The 12,969-nt window shown below is 55.6% G+C and overlaps 1 protein-coding gene across 2 annotated transcripts in view; it reads right to left on the bottom strand.

Moving 5' to 3' along the window:
* Nucleotides 1–10,121, bottom strand: part of MICAL3 (microtubule associated monooxygenase, calponin and LIM domain containing 3) — a 133,284-nt gene extending 123,163 nt beyond the window's left edge. For both annotated transcript variants that reach the window (XR_004899802.1, XM_036011128.1), the window contains exon 1: nt 10,002–10,121. The gene's annotated coding sequence lies outside the window, so the exon portion shown is untranslated. The remainder of the gene's footprint in view (nt 1–10,001) is intronic.
* Nucleotides 10,122–12,969: the final 2,848 nt, after the last annotated feature.

The raw sequence follows: 12,969 nt of genomic DNA, 5'->3' as shown, positions 1-12,969 counted from the left end.
CTCTCTCTCTTTCTCTCTCTCTCTCCCCCCCTTCCCTCTCTAAAAATAAATAAATAAAATCTTAAAAAAAAATAAAGAATTATTAAAAAAATCTTTACCTATGGCCTGACAGGCAGGCCACCTCCTGCCCAGATGCAAGGTGGCAGCCCAGTGACACTCACAGGGAGTCGATCGGAACAAGTAACCTTGCTGACAGAGTCCAGGAGCACCTGAGACCTCCGCTCTTTCTGGGTTTTTCTCCAGAATCAAGTCATATTCCTGACACAGGGAAAACAAGACCAGGTTTCCCCCAGGGACTGGGTAGGGCAGCGGCCTTGGAGGCACAGTGCTGTCTGGGGCTCCTCCCCCTCCTCCCCCTCCTCCAAGCCTGAGTCTCCTCATCAGGGGCTCCTCCCCCTCCTCCCGCTCCAAGCCCGGGGCTCCTCCCGCTCAGCCAGCTCCTCCCCTTTTCGACGCCTGAGTCTCCTCAGCAGGGGCTCCTCCCCTCCCTCGTGCTCCCGGCCCGGAGCTCCTCCCGCTCATCCAGCTCCTCCCCCTCCTCCCGCTCCAAACCCAGGGCTCCTCCCGCTCAGCCAGCTCCTCCCCTTTTCGACACCTGAGTCTCCTCAGCGCGGGCTCCTCCCCCTCCTCCCGCTCCAAGCCCGGGGCTCCTCCCAATCATCCAGCTCCTCCCCTTTTCGACACCTGAGTCTCCTCAGCAGGGGCTCCTCCCCTCCCTCGTGCTCCCGGCCAGGAGCTCCTCCCGCTCATCCAGCTCCTCCCCCTCCTCCTGCCCGCAGCCTGGAGCTCCTCCCCTTCGACGCCTGAGTCTCCTCAGCGCGGGCTCCTCCCCTCCCTCGAGCTCCCGGCCCGGAGCTCCTCCTGCTCATCCAGCTCCTCCCCCTCCTCCTGCCCGCAGCCCGGAGCTCCTCCCCTTCGACGCCGGAGTCTCCTCAGCGCGGGCTCCTCCCCCCCTCGCCCCTGGGTCTCCCGAGCGCTGTCCCTCCCGGAGGCCTCGGCAGGGCCCCCTCCTCTCCGTCTCCACCCCCAGCACCTGGCCCCAGCTCGCGGTCAGGTCACGCCTGAACACCGCCCGTCACCTCCCGCAGCTCAGGGTGAGCAAACCTTGAGCTGGGGGCCAAAACCAACCTGCAAGTGAAGGAGGCTTTTACACTTTTAAATGGCGGGGGTGCGGCATGAAAAGGCTGTTTCTGACGCGCGGGAACACACGAAGTTCAAACGCAGGGCCGGAGGTGCAGCGTTGCGGCCCGCGGCCGCACCAGTCGCTGAGCCGCTGCCTGTGGCCGGAGGCCTCCCTCTCGACCTCCACCGCGAAACACGGCGGCTCCTCCCCCCGCGGGGCTGGCCGGGCGCTCCGCCTCCACCGCGAGCCGACACGAACGCCGCTTCCGCAGCCACCACAGCGCCCGTCGCCCGGAGAACAACCTGCTCCCAGCACGAGGAGCCCGCAGGCCCCGGGGCTCCGCTACGCGGCTGTGCCCACCCGGCCGCGCTCACCCACCGGGGCCCCCTGGGCACCCAGTCCTGCCCTCGCCCCAGCTCTCAGCGCACGACAAAAACCATTGTGTCTGTCTGTCTCCCCGGCCCCAGGGGGACCCCAGGGGGCAAGGAGCACGCCTCCCCCGCCTCCCAGCACCCAGGGGAACCCGGCTCGGATCTGCAGGCGCTGCCCCCGCCCCGCCAGCCAAGCCGGCCCCTCGCCGCTCCGGAGGCGTCGGGCGCACTGGCAGCCCTCGGCCGGCTCCCGCCCGCTCCCCCGCCTCTCACCGGGGCAGCCCCACCAGCGGCCTGGGACACGGGACACGTGGGGGGGGGGGGGACACTACAGTCACGAGACCAGGGTTCCGACCCCAGGCTCCTCCGCTCCGGGCCGTGCGACCGCGGACTAGATGCGCGCACCTGTAGGGCCTCATCAGTCAGGTGGGGTGTGGCGGCCTGCCCTCACCTGCAGGGTGACAGCGCCCGGTGCACGATAACGGCCCCCCCGACAGCACCCGCCTCAGCGCTCCCCCTGCCCCGCACCCGCCCGCTCTGCACAGGCACGCGCCCCTTCCGGAGCAGCGAAGTGCGCCAGCACGCGCACGGGGACAGGCCACGTGCTCCCGCATGCAGGTCACGTGCTCCGGCCCTGCCCTCACGCCCAGCAGGCACGTGGGGGAGAGGCCCGAGAGCCGCGAGCCAATGAACGAATTATTCCAGGAAACCTAACAAGTTGGTAATGAGAAAAACAACGCGGAGCCCGGGATGAGGCAGAGAACAATGAAGCAGAGAGCAGGAGCCGGGGCTGGGGGCTCCTAATAAGCATGAGCCCGCATGTGCTCGCTGGAGGCTGCTGCGAGACAGCAAGCTCAAGTCTCAGAATTCCACCCGCAGTTCCCTACACAAGGGTCCACACCAGCGCGAGTCCACGCTCTGCGTGCTCGCCCTGCACCTGCAGAATGCTCAGTGCAGGCACCCACTGCACAGATGAGTAGACAGAGGCGGGGGCGGTTAGGAGCGCACCCAAGGTCACACCCCCAGCAAACGGTGCAGCGCAGACCACTTCCCAAGTTCATACTCTCACCCAAGACACGTCTGGGGTTTTCTACTCTTAATGTATTGTTCACCAGGTGAGAGACCTCTGGCAAGTCGTTTGACCGCACTGGGTCCCATGTCCCTCTACCTCCATGAGCGTCATTCACTTCGCCTGCTACACCTGTTGTAACAGTCAAAGGAGAGCCTGTCATCCGCTGTATTTATGAAACAGACCCCTCATAAACCAATTCCCTTCCCACTCTGCCCACCTCAGTGTGATCCTTACTCAATGTAGGTAAGGGTTTGGGCCAATTTCCTTGACCTCCTTTACTGGGGAACAGTCTTTGCTCTGCCTGGGTCTCATGAAACAGCCTGAAGACCCTGAAGTCCAGTGAGCACAGGAAGTGGAGGGTGGGCAGCTAAGCACAGCCATCAGTATTAGGGAAGGAGCCTGATGCACAGTGAATTCTACATGAGCAAAGGCTGCCGGCCAGGCACTACAGGGACTGGGATGCATCCTGACCCACGGCCACAACACACCTGGTTCCATCTGCCACACCTGCACGTGCAGATGACAGGCCTGGGAGCTGGGTAACACATGTGGCTCCCAGACTGCATGTGTGGTGCGAACAGAGAGGGCAGGGTGGATGAAAGTGACCAGCAGCCGTTCCCACCAACAGTGGAAGATCAGACTGCCTTAAAAAGCTGTATATGGAAAGGTAAAATTTTAAATTCCTAGAGAACAAATTCTGTTGCAAAATTGCTTTATGTGAAGAATTAAATTTAAAGCCAAGAAGTACAGACACAGTATTATATTTGGGGAGTCAATCCACATGTCCATACATCAAGGTTTCTTAAAGTAAGGGATACCTTTAAGCTGACGAACCTTCCCAGGGGTCATGGTCATGGACAGAGAGAACTTTTCATTTGAGCAGCATGTAAAAAGATCCTACAGCAGGGGTGTCAAACCATTTTCACTGGGGGCCACATCAACTTCATGGTTGTCTTTAAAGAGACTAATGTAATTTTAAGATTGTATAAATGTAACTACACCTTAACAGTTAGGGAGAGCTTGGCGCTGCTGCTGTGAGAAACAAGGTGCTGGGCTGGATAAAACAAGGTGGAGGGCCAGATTCGGCCCGTGGGCCTTGTGTTAGCCACCTGTGTCCTATGAGTTATTACCAAACTGAGCCAACTCAGTCAATACAGCAGGGATGAGCACCTCATTTCCAGGAGACATGAGTAATTTCTATTTGAACAGACTGATCAAAGTGACCCAAAGGTCTCCTAAGAGATTAAAACACATGCAAAGACTGTCTCTGACTAAGAATCTCCAGCAGTTAGAATCCCATCAGGCCTTTTCCCACAATGTATCAGCTTCTAAAATTGGTGCATGACGAAGAGACGTTCAAGGAAGCAGGAGGAGTGGGAGTCTGGCAGACGCCACCCCAAGGCCACCACCGGTTCCAGGTCCCTGAGTGAGAAGAGCCTTGGCAGTAACAGGGTCACCACTATTCTCTAAGCATCAATTAAGGACCTCCGTGCCCAAATGACTCCCACCCCTGTGGAAATGCCTGGGAAAGGGCCCCCCAGAGAGCAGGCTCCTCTAGCTGCCTTGCCAATGCACTGCCCACACCACACCCCCCTCCCCCACCCCCATCTCTAGGCACACAGGGACTGCAAAGACAACCTGCTGAGCCCCAGGCCCTCAGTGGGGACAGGACACAGGGGAGGGGATGTGGCCCCAGCCTTTCCTGCCACCCAGGTACAGGGCTGGTCCTCAGAGAGGAATCTGCAAAGATGCGAACATGCCAGAAAGAACAGCCACAGGGTTAGGCAAAGTCTAGGAATTCTCCGTCTCACATGCTCAAAATTAACAAAACCTAACCAAGAATTACTTTGCCAGTTAGTATAAACTTTCTTACCACTTCATGTTCAGGGCTCCCTGGCCATTTAAGTCCCTCATCACAACTCTGTTCTAGGCATGTGTCCGCGCCCCCCCCCCCCCCCCCCCCAGCATGGTGACCTCTCACAGGTGAACATCATCGTTCACCTGGCACATGCCTTATCCGTACACAGCAGCTGCTCAGTGAATGTGCCGGGAGAAGGTCCCAGCGTGGGACCTGAAGCTCCCACGTTCCCGGGTTCCTGTGCCCCACTTTGCCCAGACAGGCTGCGCACGCCTTGTGCAGCGCATGCTGCGGCCTGTGCGAGGTGTGGTCGCACATGTTTCTTCCCATTTCCTCTTCCATCACTGCCTCCGCAGTTCACCTTTTCAGCAAGGTGACCAAACACGCAGGACTCGGGAGTTGTCCAGCCTCTGCAACTGACTGGGTGTAGGACCTGCTGCTCTCCAGAAGAGCTCTCCCGTAGGATAGCGTGGTAACGCCTACCTGAACGCTAGACACACTGGGCGCACACAAAGCACTTGGCGCAGTGCATGGCCCACAGCAAGGCCCAGTGAGTGACAGCTATTACTACAGAATTGTCCATAGGAACCACTTACCTAAAAGTGCTTAAAATGCTAAAGGCAGATTGATTTTTCCCCCTATCTCTCACTAGTTAGAATACTTCCCTTTTCCACAGGTAGATAAGTGACTGACCAGTCATGACCAGACTGGGTAAAAGATTCTGTTCCCAGCAGTGGTTAGGATCCCAGAGGAGCTTGGGTAAAAACACTGAAGATGTAAAATAAAAACCGCGCCCAGAGGGCTGGGCTGGGGCAGTCCCAGGGTCTGTGGAAGACTGGGGTGGGAGGGGAGGGCCTTCTCCCCTTCTCTGGGAGCAGAGCTGTCACCCGCCCTCCTCTCAGGTCCGGGGTCCTGGCCCTGAGGTCCTGAGACCCTCACACATCCCAAGTGGTCCTGCTTGGAAGTCCACGCCTGTGCTCTCCTCTAAATGCATCAAAATCACCTCCCAACTCTGCCCCAGTTTTCAAGGATATGCTCCTTAACCTAAATGCATCTCTCCTGAGGCTTCCAGAGAGAAAACCCGGAGCAAAGGGAAGGAAAGGAGAAAGGGCAGAGGGGAGGCCTAGGGTGCCTCACTGGTCTCTGTGTGCTGCTGGCCTGCCTGGACAATCCCTGCTGAGGCCACTAGCATCCCGACACAGCCCCTCTGCCTTTCCTCTCCCCCAACAAACCCCACAGTTCTCACTCAGAACAAGGCAGCATGGGTGGCGCTGGCCAGATCTTGTTGGTCAGCTTTCTGTGGGCCGGGGACAGCCTGTGCGACTGGTCTGCTGTTGGAACCAGGGGCTGCAGGTGGGTGCTGGGAGCAGGTCCTGCCCCCTCTGCATCTCCCCTCTGCACGGCAGGGCCCTCCTCTCTCCTGAAGCCAGGGCACCCACACGGGCAAGGCAAATCAGCAACAGGAGAGAGGAGGACAGGAGCGAGGACAAGGCTGGGACCAACCAAAGTTTCTCTCTGCCTTCCACGTGGTTATTCCTTATTTTAAGGCAGCAAGGACAACTCAATAAAAGCTACTAGTTACCCAAGTGCCCGCAACGTCTCTCTCCTGGCTGAGCTAACCAGACCAGATCCTTCACCAGGTACACAATGAACAGACCTCTGCAAGCCCATCTGAGTGAAGAAACTCCTTTTTTCCTTTTTATTCACACACTGACACACGCTGGCTCTTCCTTCCATGGGACGGACGCAGAGCCGGTGCTGCTGAGGGATGCAGGCTTCCTCGGCTTCCTCGCCTTCCTCACCGAGGAGCAAGCTGGCTGCTCAGCAGGGGCTCCGCCCTCCGCATCCGCCTCACAAGGCACGGCACAGTCCTGCCTCTCCATCCTTCCATCTGATTACCACCACCATTTCTGCTGCGGTTCTAAGTTACCAAGACCTTTTCTCCTCTCTGGGGCTCTGACTTGCCAATGACAAAAAGTCATGAACTGCAGGGTTTAGGACGACGGTTGGCCTGTTCCCCACCCCTCAGTGTCTGGACGATGATAACGATAAGACAGCTAAAACCCAAGCCAAGAAAACAGCAGGCCTCGGGCAGCTGAGCCACAGCGGGCAGGCGCGTGCTGTCCTGTCCGTGGATGCATCCCAAGCAGGGGCCAGACGCCCTCTACCACCCCGCCCAACGGCACAGGGTTGGCGCTGAATTCCAAAAAGCAGAACCGAAGGGCACGAGGGTCCAGAGGGAAGGGGAAGTCCACAAAGATTTTAGGTAAATTTCCAAACACTAACTCCACCATTCCCACAACTTTGTGAAGCTAAAGACCAAAGTAGAGTCGGATTTTCAAGCCTGCCACCTAAAGAAACCGAGAGCCTCATTTACTACACAGATTTTAGCTCAAGTGCCGTGCCTCCAGGTTTACAATTTCAATCTGCAGCTTAAGTTAAAAAGCCTGGATTCTCGATACGTCCCCTGGGTTAGAACAGCACAAACGTCCTCTGTCCACAACCCACCTCCACTCTCTCGCCCCTATTGTCCCTATCTGGTCCTGTTAAATATTTCAAGTCTCCAAATACAGATTTTTTTTTCAACTGTGGTTATTATTTCTAAAGTAATAACCCTCCACCTGGCTAGAGGAATGCTTCTGGCACAAGAAAAGTCCAGGGTGTCAAAACTCCACTTCAGGGAAAAATAAAGCCCAGCTCTGGCCATTTGGCCCAGTTGGTCAGAGCATCTTCCTGATGTGCCAAGGTTGTGGGTTCGATCCTTGGTCAAGGCACATGCAAGAATCAACCAATGAATGCATGTATGGATGGGTGAGCAACAGGTTGATGTTTCTCTCTCTCTTCCTCTGTAAAAATCAGTAAATTGAAAAAAGTTAACAAAAATAAAAAATAGAGCCAAGCACAACCAAGAGCCCCTCACACCAGGGAGCCAACACAACAGTATAGAGACTCTGCTGGGCTCCTCAGCCACCAGTGGATGGGGGTCCGCGGGCCACCTCCTGGACTCAGACAGCCCTGATGTAAGGGCCTGCCTGCTTTCTGTCACTCCCTTGTCCTGGGCTCTCATCAAACCCTAGTTCATCACCTGCAGAACAGAGCCGATAGGGAGTCCTGCCTTGCACATGGCTGTGAGGGAGAACCGGGCTAGGTGCAGAAAGCACCAGCCCAGCTCCCACACACCACCAGCGCGCAATACAAATGGCAACTATTCTTAGCTCTCTCGTCATCAGAAAAACACAATGGTCTGCTGTCTTTAGTCCTTCATATTCTCAAGAAAGGGGGTTTTATTTTCTCCTGTAAGAGTATCAATGAAATGTAAGGTAAGAAGAAAAACCCAATTCAAGTCCAACTCAGACATCAAGTCACTGGCAACTTAGAGCAAACCACGTCACCTCCACTTCTAGAGATCGGGAATAACAGAGGGCTCCTCACCGGCCCAGGCCAGAGGCAGGGCCCAGTGAACCTGAGACTACCCCGCCTGCTGCTCGGGCCTCCCCCACCCAGGGCCACCCTCCAGACACGGGTGTAGGAGAAATTCGGGAAGGCTTAGGGTGCCACTTGGACACGTCAAACAACCACCACCAAATTCCTCACCCACACGACTACTCAAGAGACCCAGGTCAGGGTCAATTCTGACCACATAGCTTCCTGCAGAACGGTGTAGACCTCCTGCCCTAGGTGAGCACCATCCTCCCGAACCACGTGACATGCAAGGCAGGAGGAAAAGCTCAATTCCTCTTGTTGGATCTTTACGTCTGGGTCCAGAGGTTTGAGTTTCATTTATAACCTACCATAAAAGTTTCCAAGTGAGAGCTACAGGTTGGGGTGGGAAGAAGGCTGCCCACCTCCCCCAATTCGGGAGTGTGAAATCCCACAGCATCCAATTTCATCGCCCACAGGCGTCCAGAGAGGAAAGAAAAGAAGGCACTCACATCTACTAAATGTCCACCAACTCGAGGCATTGCCCTGAGTACTTTACATACATTATCCCAAGGCCTGTTTTCACTCCCGCACTTAGAAACAGCCTCACTGGGTGGGAAGCACACCAGGTGGGGGTAAAAATCACAATCTGGTCATCATGCCCTAGGCATTTCAAAGGTTAGTGCTGCGAACACAAGGAGTCTTGGCTAGGAACTCAGTTCAAGTTCCTCAAGATCCTTTGCAAGAGGAATTCCAAACTATGTTTTCCCTATAATTCTGGAATTAGCTCATGCTATTTAATACACTATCAGGGTTTTTAAAATTTTAAACCCTGATGCACATGAAGAATTCAGTGCAGGGCTAAAACAACCTAAGCTGGACTTTTGACACAAGTACACGTGACAACACAACATGGAATTTTTAAGATCCTGCTGAAGGTCCTTTACAGACGTGCTCAGAGGAGAAGGCAACCCCAGTCGTGACCCAGCACCTGTGCACCCAGGTAATGAGAGGGTAAAGCCTTCCTGGGGGCAGCGACCGTTCCATGTGAGAAGCCTCTCCTACAAAACCCAGCTCCTCAGTCCTGGGGAACACGCCGTCAACCTAAGGACCGTCTACGTTGTACACGATCAGATGGGACCAAATACACACTGGTGTACTGCTGTTTAAACGCCATTCTCTTCATCCACATGCCACTAAAAAAAAAGTCACAAGCCTTAAAAAAAAATGCCGCTGTTTACAATTCACCTGCATTCCTCTGCATGAACGCACTTGGCATACACCGTAATTAACGTTTGCGTTAAACACCAACGTGAAAGGACGTAAACTTGGTTTGTATTCGTGGAAACGCTTCCTGAGCTCGGGCTGTGCAGCCGCACAGCCGAGACTGTGGGCCAGTCCCTGCCCCACCAGAGGAAGGCTGGGGCCCTGTCCGGCGATTCGCAGATCGGCAGCCCCCTGGTTCGCTCCCCGCGCGCCCCGGGGCCTCTGACTCGGTACGTTACTCCTCCAAGTGACAGTCCCGGCAGGAATTCCCAGGGGGCTGCGCATACCTCCGAGGTGGTTAGGGTGGAGAGGAGGAGGGGAGGCTCCTAGATAGCATTGCGTGTGGCTGCCATCGCCTCACCCTGTGCGCCACTATCACAACAAAAGAACGGTAAATGGGACTGGAGGGTGCTGCCCTGGCCACCTGCCACGCAGACCCCAGAACGCACGCAGCCCAGCCATGCAGCCCGGCCAAACCGCAGACCAGGGCTCTCGGGACAGGACTCAGCAACGCCCGGAGGCCGGGCGCCGGGCAGCGGGCAGCCGGCAGCGGGCAGGCCCCACCCGCCCCCGGCCTCCAGCCCCCGCACCCAACGCCTCCCAGACCCTCCATCCGCACCCCGCTCCACTCCTACCAGGCGCCGAGAGCTCCCGGGACTCGGGGCCCACCCGGCCGCCACCTCTGGGGGTCAAGGGCAGGGGCCGGGGGCCGCGCCCGCCAAAGAAGGGTTGGAAGGGCCGCCGGAAGGCGGCGCCATCCACGCGGCCAGCCTCGCGCCCCCGGGCGGCCCGGGCGCAGCGCCGCGGCCACCCGTCGGAAGCCGCGGGTCACCTGGCCCAAGCGTCCTTCAGCATCCGCGGAAACCCGAGCTCCGGGCCAGTGGTCCTCACCTGCGCCTCATATTGCTGTGTCCCGCGGCGCAGAGTCCCCCGCCGCCCGGCCGCCGGCCCGCGCTCCGCAGCCCCTGGCGCGGGCGACTGCACCCAGCGCGCAGCCGAGTGCGCCTTGCGGCCGCCGGCAGGGCGGACACATGGAAGGGCGGGGGCTGCGGCCCTCCAGCCCCACCACTGGGCCGCAGCCTGGGGGTAGCAGCTCTAAGTGCACCCCGGGGGCGCTGCCGCGTGGCTCCTCACTCCAGGTAGCTGTTGCTACCTATGGGCTCCAGCGGTGCGGGAATGCCACGGTGACAGGCAAAGGTAAAGAAAGGCGACGTCGTCAGGCCCGTCCCCTCCAGCCCCCCCCCGCACGGTCCGCATGGTACATTCCTCAAAGCCCGCCCCGGCGCCAGAGGGAGCAGTGGATTGGTTGAGAATCTTAGAAGGGGGCGAGGAGCCACACAAAATAGCCAATGGGAAGGCACGGTGGGCGCATCAAAGCCTGCCAGCCGGGGAGCCAAGAGGATGCGCTTAAAGGGGACTCGCTCGTGGCTCCCCGCAGCCCCACAACAAAACGGGAATTTTCTTCCTGATCCATCCAAACGGGAAACAAAGAGACTAGCGGAATCCTGAAATGCTTGGGTTAGAGACTTTGGGTGGGTTACCCCATTCTCTCAGCCTCAGTTTCCTCCTCTAATACAGGGAGGACGTCAGACAAGAACTGATCCCTGACGGCCCTTCTGTTTCTTGACCCCAGGGTCCTTTGTATGTGACCAACAGTATTTACTCTCCAGTATTCCTCCGACTTGGGGCATGTGACGCCATCCTAAATAACTGGAAGTTGGTAGACTTTCTGACACCAAATCTTTTACACGGGAAATATCAACCACCCTTTTTATCAAAAAGAATTATATATTATTTCTGTGTCCCTGCTCTTTTAGAACAGAGCCTTTTTCTTCTTATTCTCAGATGTGGAGAGCTCCCCAGTCCCCGAATATCCCAGAATTTGTGCTCTTCCAACAGTCACCTCTTTCTCCTCTCACTTCTGCCACACGATTAGACAAAACTGCAATTAATATGCATTTGCCTGTTGAGCCACCTGTCTATCTGAGGTCTGGGGAGCGCCGTCTGCGGGCACAGCCGAGGATGCTGCTGCAGCCAATTGCTAAGTTCAAGATTTTGAAAGCGGCCCTTAGGGGCCTAGTCTGCTCTATTTTAGAGCTTCCTACAGGCGGTCAAGCCTACATTTAGGCTACCGAGCTTCTTTTTTTCAGAGCTTTTCAACCTCCCATCAATCTGGTAACCCTACACCCTCTGAAACTTCTTCCAAATTTTATCAGGAGTTTGGATACAGTTTCTCCTCCCCAGACAGACAACTAATCTTCTGACTTATTCAAAGAGCTCCTGCAGGTCCAGCTCCTTCATGAAGCCTTCCCGGATTGATCACAGAAGATGCTCGATTACAGAGCTCCCATTTGTACTCTGTGCCACCATCACTCTGATTTTGGGCCCCAATATGCAACTTTTTACAGACATATTGACCTTTCTCATTCATTTACAGCAGCAGCTTACATTTATTGAATGCTTACTATGAAGGAGGGACCCCCCAAAACGGAATCTATTTCTAAAAAATTGTGTATTTATTCTTACATGTTTAAATCCCAGCCACCTTCAAATGCAATACATCTATCACGATATTTTTCCACTGCTCAAAACAGTTTTGAACTTGTCGATGTTGATGTCTTTTAGTGCTTCTGCCGTTTTTTGTTTCACCTCTTCCACATCATCAATACATTTCCCTTTGAGGACTTTCTTCATCCTGGAAAAAAAGGCCTCTGGGGCAAGATCAGGTGACTAGGGAGAGGGGAACACAGGAGGCATGCTGCTTGGGGTCAAAAGCTGCTGAGCACTCAGCATGCAGTGTGGGAGGGTGCGCTCGTAAACCACCCGTCGTGAAATGGGCAGACACACTGAAAGAGTTTTCAAACAAAATTCACTGAAGTTGATCGCAGTCTCTCACAACAATGCCAGCTGCTACCCTGATACAGATGTGTTCCTAGAACACGCGCCTAGCCGGGGAAGCCTGTGCTTCAATCGGCCCGCCCTCCAGAAGATAATTCCGGTTTTCTTGGGAGGGGTTACCCCCTTCATAGGTGCTAGGTATTGTTTAGAAGTACTTTGCATGTGTTATTTCATTTCACCTTCATGTCAACTCTATGAAGTGTTGTTATTCTTCCCGTTTACGGAAGGAAAACCAGGCACACAGAGGCTGATTTGTCCAAGTGCACACAGTGAGGGTCTAACTCTGTACCCGCCTTCATAACCCCACAATGCAGTTCTATCTCTTATTTCTTAGGACCTACTGCATTCCATATAAAAGATAATGTCATATAGGTATGACATGTTTTACACTCATTTCTATACCTATAATAGCATTCCAGCTTCAAAACAATCATGTGAGGAGGGTTGGGAGCCGTCTCTTTGCAGGTGAGGGAGAGAGCTACAGCTCCACAAGGCTGATCGGTTGGGCGATGGTAACAAGGTTGGTGCACAATGGAGTCTGGTTTTCCAAGCTGCACATTTTCCCCACTGAAATCCCTGCACCCTGAGCAAGCACAGCCTTGTCTATGTATCAAACAGAGAACAGAGATAGCAACACGGGAACAAACGCAGCACAGTGAACCCCACACTTGGCATCTGGGGGTGGAGCCCAAGTCAAGAAAGGCTTCTGCAAGGGGACGAGGACTGTGTGTTTCTTTTTATTGGTGTGTTATGTTCTGTCAGTGAGCTTAGGCCTTTGACACATCTGGCAAGTTCAATGGCAAAGGGCAATGAGAACTGTTCCTGCTGTCTAGACACAGGATAAGCCCCATGCCGGTGACGAGGGGACTTCTCTGTGGGGTGATGTGGCTCACCAATTCGGGTAAGTGTCCAACTTGCTGTTTAGTAAAACATCCTGCTCCACTGACCAGTGTAACACAGC

This window comes from Phyllostomus discolor, chromosome 11, assembly GCF_004126475.2.
Source record: "Phyllostomus discolor isolate MPI-MPIP mPhyDis1 chromosome 11, mPhyDis1.pri.v3, whole genome shotgun sequence".
Classification (NCBI taxonomy): domain Eukaryota; kingdom Metazoa; phylum Chordata; class Mammalia; order Chiroptera; family Phyllostomidae; genus Phyllostomus; species Phyllostomus discolor.
Note: the sequence above shows the minus strand (reverse complement) of the source record. Positions and strands in the feature narration are given on the sequence as shown.